The sequence below is a fragment of the Rutidosis leptorrhynchoides genome, chromosome 9 (genome assembly GCF_046630445.1).
Source record: "Rutidosis leptorrhynchoides isolate AG116_Rl617_1_P2 chromosome 9, CSIRO_AGI_Rlap_v1, whole genome shotgun sequence".
Taxonomy (NCBI): Eukaryota; Viridiplantae; Streptophyta; class Magnoliopsida; order Asterales; family Asteraceae; genus Rutidosis; species Rutidosis leptorrhynchoides.
In genome coordinates this window covers 262,194,231-262,202,406 of record NC_092341.1, presented here as the reverse complement: position 1 = coordinate 262,202,406, position 8,176 = coordinate 262,194,231, and positions in this window count along the sequence as shown.

The following is an 8,176-nucleotide window of genomic DNA, read 5'->3' as shown; positions in this document are numbered from 1 at the left end:
GGGTTATCCACATCACAACAATATCAACCCTTCGCCTTTGGGGTTATAACATCCAAATCACAACCACGTGTGATAACGTACACACAACGTGTACCTCGCCAAAGGTAAACAACTAAAACGCACAACCGTGCCAATTGGACCTATACACAAGTCCATCAAATCCACCTATATGTGAAGTGAGCTCTATAACCGAGAACCACTTCACCCGACCCGCACCCATCCTACACATACATATGCACATAGGATATTAACACTCACCTTGCCGCCTTGATTAATGCTTCCAAATAAACTGCCACGCGCCAATGGAAAGTACCTATTCCATTATCACAAATACAACAACACAATTAGGGTTGACTTACAAACCAACCCAATTGACACCTAGTGCAAATTCGACCCATTTGCACTTCCAAGCACGAAACGCGCCCAAACTAACCAATAATCACCAACACTAGTGAAAATGGTCCTAACACGCCAATTAAACCCGAACACAAGTGTTAAACACGTGTCATACCCATTTTGACACCAAAACCCTAATTTTGACCCATTTCAAAATTAGTTAGCCAAACTCACCCAAAAGAGTTTCAACACTTCCATAATCACTAAACCTAGTGATTAAACTCAAGATCAAACCCTAATCAAGCCTAAAACGTCAACCAACCCAAAACCCTCCAAGTGACAACATTAACAAGTCACCATGAACCTACTTCATCATCTAAAAGGGTTTCACAACAATCTAGCTCAAAACCCTAACTTGAACATCAAATCTAACAAATGAAATTCGGAGTTTGAGCTTACCAATACCACCACAACGTAGCTAGGAGCGAGATGAACAACTTTAGAACCCGAGCTTTTGCGAGAATCCGACTCCTTCTTCTCCAAATCAACCTCTCTCTCTCTCTAAAACCCTTGCTCTCTCTCTAAATAATGTTGGGAGTGTTTGTGAAGATGAAATATGATCCACAAATGACCAAGGAACCAGCCTTGAAGGCTCCAAACCGGCATCTAAGTGATTTTACCATTTTACCCCTTTTAAAATAATTAAAACAGCTGGCTCGACAGACCGTTTGGACGGTGTCCCAAAAATTTGGACGGCGTCCCACCTTTTGTTTCTGGACGGCGTCCCCCCTATCGGGACGGCGTCCCACCTTTTGTTGCCGGACGGCGTCCCTCCTATCTGGACGGCGTCCCGACCTACTGCAAAATCAGAAACAAAAACAGGGTGTTACAACTCTCCCCCACTTAGAATCGATCACGTCCTCGTGATCCTCGTCACTTAACCAAACGGACCACACTCCACGGTCCTCAACATAAGTCCCAATCCGACTTTCCTAGTCAACTCTTCCCAAGGAATCACCTTTAACAACTAAAATCGTCTCCCGCGATTTATCAAACCCACTATCCGAGCACTAAAACCATGCTCACTCCCTATCATCAGGAAAACTCAACCAATCTCGGACCGAGATATCAACCCTTCAGCGTACCATTACAGGTACGATGCTAGAAGTAACCAAGTCAACCTAAGGTCAACAACACGAAACGATGGAGACCGAACCAAACGAATCCTTTCGGATAACACCAATCACTAAACATCCCTTGTAGTGCGCAATACGAACCATACGCAACTACCGTAACATCATAACAAACGGTTAAAACCGATAGCGTCCAAAATGACTATGGCAATGCTAATCCAAAGGTGTACCAAAATCGACAATTCGTCACACCTGTAACAACATGTGAGCGAAGCACGGCTATCGCATCACTAATCCTACAACATGGTTCTCACGACCCCACCATCGGTGTATAAATCAACCGATAGTTCACACAACATGGTCCTTACGTCCCCACCATTGGTGCATAAAACAACCAATAGATCAAACTAAATGGTCCTTACGACCCCACCATCGGCGTATAAAACAACCGATAGATCACAACTCAACATGGCCGAAACAACCCGAGCCTGAACACATATGGAGGATGGTCGAAACAATCCGAACCCTAGTGAATTCGCACAACCCGAAATTCACCTACCCAATCCATATATCTCACAACGAAATGACCGCACAACCCGAGTCATCGTGAATACGCACAACCCGATATTCACTACCACCGCCACATAGTATAACCGAGGATGGCCGTACAACCCGAGCCTTAGTGAATCCGAACTACCCGACATTCACTACCTCAAACTATGAGTCCAACCAACAGGGACAATCGTACTACCCGAAATATTGTGAATACGAACAACCCGATATTCACGTCCCACAACACAACTCACTAATGGTACTCGCATTTCCCATCGGTACTCGCATTTCCGATAATGTTACACCATAACGACATAACACTACTCCCTTGACGAAGTCAGCGGACCCGAAGATCATGCTTCACCAATCAACAACCATGATGAAGTCAGCGGACCCGAAGATCATGCTTCACCAATCAACAACCATGATGAAGTCAGCGGACCCGAAGATCATGCTTCACCAATCAATAACCATGATGAAGTTAGCGGACCCTAAAGGTCATGCTTCACCAATCTCAATACCGGATGAAGTCAGCGGACTCCGAAAGTCATGCTTCACCGATATAACACCTCGCTCATGATGAAGTCAGCGGACCCCGAAAGTCATGCTCCACCAATCACGTACTACCATGATGAAGTCAGCGGACCCCGAAGGTCATGCTTCATCAATCAACGCCCTTTTGGCCTCGAACAACGAGTAGCGTAACATCGCGCTCTGCTACGCCATAGTGAATCCTAACGGATACCACTAACCATTCACACACTCGAGCAAGAACCACCTATATCAAACATAGGCACAAAACGATAATTCTCTAGAATAGAATCTGACACACACCTCCCTTAACTGAAGGATTTCACCTTGCTCACCAAACACGTCCATTATCTCTCAACGAGATTTACCACATTACCACCTCGGTGATAATTCAAATCCAAACCATAAGTACAATTTATCCGAAATTATAATCTACCACAAACCGACCAAACTAGGTCCCAACACAATTTTCGGATCTTACTAAAACGTCATCCGAAATCTCACACTAAAACTTCCTCGGGCGGGAGTGTAACTCCCCCACTTGGAACTACATCACATAACCGCATCTCTTACAACCGTACCATGCTACCAAAGGTAGACTTTACCAACAATTGGGCTCTCACGACCCATCACCACATCTTGCTCCAACCGAGAGCACACGAAGGATTTAAATCAATCCTCAAACACTTTGAACGAAAAGTGTACTACAATTACACAAACCACACCCTCGCAATCATCCAATTGCTCTAGTTTGTCAATTTCCACCTAGTCACTCATGTACCTAAGGGTTTCACTTCGGTACCCTAAGTACAATGTAACCGCAACACAATCAGAGTTGAACACCACGCTAGTAGGTATAAAAGAGGCACCTAATGTCGCGTCATATAAACTCCATTACCAACATACATCGAGATTCAAAACACTCGATTTCAAGGGTTCCAACCACCCGACGAACCTCATAGTTCATCAACTTCCACATACAAGCAAACACGCTCTTAACAATCGAACACCAAAACCCATTTCCATGGCTTGGTAGAAACATTTCCCAAATACTAAGGAATGCTTGGTTACACCAAGTCTTACGCCCTTCGTCCAAAACAATCCTTACCATAGGGTATTTCCATTAGGAACATCACCGTTAACAATAACATGCACAACACAATGCAATAACAATTCTGAACTTAAATGCCACATAAATAAATATTCAAATGACATATTTATTAAAATGAAACGTACCTCAACGTCTCCTTGCGGCATTCGCCGCCAACTCAGGACAATCCGGCTTGCGATGCCCCTCCTTATGACAATAGTAGCACATCCCGTCATCACTTCTCGGCATTGTGCACTCCCACAACTTGTGGCCCCTAATACCACAATTGAAACATCTAGGTGCACGAGAATCCACCGTGCCTTTTCCCACATTACCCGTACTCGCACTTGCACCCTTATTTTTCTTACCCGGGGCGCCGTACGAATCAACCCTCCTCTTACTTGAAGGTTTACACATCTTTGATCGCGTATACGACTCGAAACCTCTAGCCAAGTTGAATAATTCCGCAAACGATTTCGCTTGACCGCGACTAATTTTACTTTTCAAGTCATCATTCATGGTTCGATAGAAATCCCCCATTAACAAACGATCATTCCCCATAAAGGTCGTCTTGAGAGTATTCAAATCCATAGATCCTTGCCGCAAATTTCTCAACTCATTACACAATTCCCACAAATCGGCCGAAGTCCGGAACTCCTTGAAGAATTCCTCCTTAAACTCGTTCCACGATAAAACCATAAACGTTTCGCCACCGACAAGATCGATCTTACCATCCAACCAATCCCTTGCCCTGCCCCGCAACAGACTAGTAGCGAGTCTCGTCTTTTTCTCGAGAGGGCAATCAATAGTACGAAAACACCCTTCGACATCCGAAATCCAAGTTATGCTTACCAAAGGATCCGGTTTCCCGTCATACATCGGGGTTTTAGTCCTCATGAAGCTCTTAAGACAACGCTCCATTTCACTACTACCCCGAAATTCGGAATACTTCCTATCCATTTCTTCTCGAAACGCACTCATTTGCTCCGCAATGGCGGCTGCAACTCTAGAGTTAAACTCCTCGTCATTCGTCTCGATCTCATTTCGCGTCGTCATTCTAAAGAATGCAAAACGATTAGTCCACGAACGTATAGAACAACACGCATAACACCACCCCATCTTGCTCAACACTCGTCGTACATCACTTGTTAAACACGATTTACACCCGTAATAAGGTTTGCAAGTCCTTATTACGCACACACATCGTATCCCTTCGTTAGTACAACGACCATCTTGCTCGATGATATTCGCAACGCAACATAAACATAAACATAACACAATCGTATATTAATAATATCCACGTATTAATATACACGTTAGTCCACCTATCAATTAAGGCACTAACCAAATTCCCATTCCAACCCGTAATCCTACAAGTCCCGCAACAAATAAGCACACACAAAAGTCTAAGTCTAGGCACCTATCTCAAGTCACCTAAATCCCTTAGACCATGCTCTGATACCACTTGTAACGACACAACCCGTTAACCATCCGAAAATGTGCCATAATAAAAAAAAATTCTGGAACTGCCCATCTGGACGGCGTCCAAAAGCTTGGACGGCGTCCAGCACTTAATACTGGGACGGCGTCCAACCATCTGGGACGGCGTCCAGATGTACAAAATCATTCTGATCAGTTTACAAACACACGCGGGCGAAAAACCCGCTTCCCGACACTTTTGAACCAAAACACTTTCACAATATATTACAATAGTTTAAACTAAGAGTTTTTCATAATAAAAACCGAGTTTTACGACACCGGGCCCACATCAACTCAAAATACCACAAGTGACTATTTCGACCCATTAGTTTATACAAAAACATAGACCGAGCATGGGATTGGGGACACGCTACCCAATCCTAATCAAATCCAAAAGCAAGTCTTCTAAAGCAACTACGCAAGTCCACTAGTCCCCGCGCTTACCCGAGTCACCGCATCCATGCAATCTATAAAAATGTAAACAACGAGAGCGTAAGCTAACGCTTAGTGAATGATAATATACTACATACATATATATGTATAAAATAGACACGCCACACAAATATCAAATACCGCATACCAAAGCATCCAAGTATAAGGCAAGCTAAGCTAAGCATACCGTAGTCACTAAGCAACAAGCTATAGATACATCAACAAATATAAGTTCACCAACGACGATGTGAACAATGCCAAGAAGCTACACCCGGAGGGTTAGCTACATCACGACAATAAAACAATATATATATATAACAATATATAAACGAATAAGGTTAACCTCTTAACCCATTACCGAATACCAAACACCACAATGAAGATTGGCCGAACAACCCGAGCCTTAGTGAATTCGCACAACCCGATATTCACTTCTTCACCAATTCAACAACCGAGGTTGGCCGAACTACCCGAGCCTTAGTGAATTCGCACAACCCGAGATTCACTACCTCGTCACAAAATGACCGAACAACCCGAGTCATCATGAATCCGCACTACCCGAGATTCACTTCTCAACATCAAACCCGCGGTCACGGGATTATAAAATCCACCACATCGGGGTTATCCACATCACAACAATATCAACCCTTCGCCTTTGGGGTTATAACATCCAAATCACAACCACGTGTGATAACGTATACGCAACGTGTACCTCGCCAAAGGTAAACAACCAAAATGCACAACCGTGCCAATTGGACCTATACACAAGTCCATCAAATCCACCTATATGTGAAGTGAGCTCTATAACCGAGAACCACTTCACCCGACCCGCACCCATCCTACACATACATATGCACATAGGATATTAACACTCACCTTGTCGCCTTGATGAATGCTTCCAAATAAACCGCCACGCACCAATGGAAAGTACCTATTCCATTATCACAAATACAACAACACAATTAGGGTTGACTTACAAACCAACCCAATTGACACCTAGTGCAAATTCGACCCATTTGCACTTCCAAGCACGAAACGCGCCCAAACTAACCAATAATCACCAACACGAGTGAAAATGGTCCTAACACGCCAATTAAACACGAACACAAGTGTTAAACACGTGTCATACCCATTTTGACACCAAAACCCTAATTTTGACCCATTTCAAAATTAGTTAGCCAAACTCACCCAAAAGAGTTTCATCACTTCCATAATCACTAAACCTAGTGATTAAACTCAAGATCAAACCCTAATCAAGGCTAAAACGTCAACCAACCCAAAACCCGCCAAGTGACAAGATTAACAAGTCACCATGAACCTACTTCATCATCTAAAAGGGTTTCACAACAATCTAGCTCAAAACCCTAACTTGAACATCAAATCTAACAAATGAAATTCGGAGTTTGAGCTTACCAATACCACCACAACGTAGCTAGGAGCGAGATGAACAATTTTAGAACCCGAGCTTTTGCGAGAATCCGACTCCTTCTTCTACAAATCAACCTCTCTCTCTCTAAAACCCTTGCTCTCTCTCTAAATAATGTTGGGAGTGTTTGTGAAGATGAAATATGATCCACAAATGACCAAGGAACCAGCCTTGAAGGCTCCAAACCGGCATCTAAGTGATTTTACCATTTTACCCCTTTTAAAATAATTAAAACAGCTGGCTCGATAGACCGTTTGGACGGCGTCCCAAAAATTTGGACGGCTTCCCACCTTTTGTTTCTGGACGGCGTCCCCCCTATCAGGACAGCATCCCACCTTTTGTTGCTGGACGGCGTCCCTCCTATCTGGACGACATCCCGACCTACTGCAAAATCAGAAACAAAAACAGGGTGTTACACTCAACGTGTACTAGCACAGCATAGAAACCTTTTCTTATGAGTTTTTGTTCCTTCACGTTAATAATAAGATTTAACTTTGCGTTGCTCTTTTCTCCGTACACCATTAAGGGTTTTCCTTTTTCTCGTATAATGCGAATTGCATTTTTGTAACAAACGATCTCTGCTTTCACTTCTTTCAACCAGTCCATACCGATTATCACATCAAAACTCCCTAACTCTATTGGTATCAAGTCAATTTTAAATGTTTCGCTAACCAGTTTAATTTCTCGATTCTGGCATATATTTTCTGCTGTAATTAATTTACCGTTTGCTAATTCGAGTAAAAATTTATTATCCAAGGGCGTCGATGAACAACTTAGTTTAGCACAAAAATCTCTACTCATATAGCTTCTATCCGCACCAGAATCAAATAAAATATAAGCAGATTTATTGTCAATGAGAAACGTATCCGTAACAAGCTCCGGGTCTTCCTGCGCTTCTGCCGTATTAATATTGAAAACTCTTCTGCGGCCCTGCCTATTAGTATTCCCCTGATTCGGGCAATTTTTACTAAAGTAGCCCGGTTTTCCACATCCAAAACAAACTATGGTGGTGTTATTGGTTCCGACATTATTTGTCCCTTTAGTTCTGTTATGCATTGGTCCGTAGATTTCGCACTTCTTCGCGCTATGACCATTTCTTTTACACCTATTGCAAAATGTCGTGCAGAACCCCAGGTGATGCTCTTCACATCTTTGGCATGGTTGTTTTTGGTTTTTGTTGCCATTGTTGTTATTGGG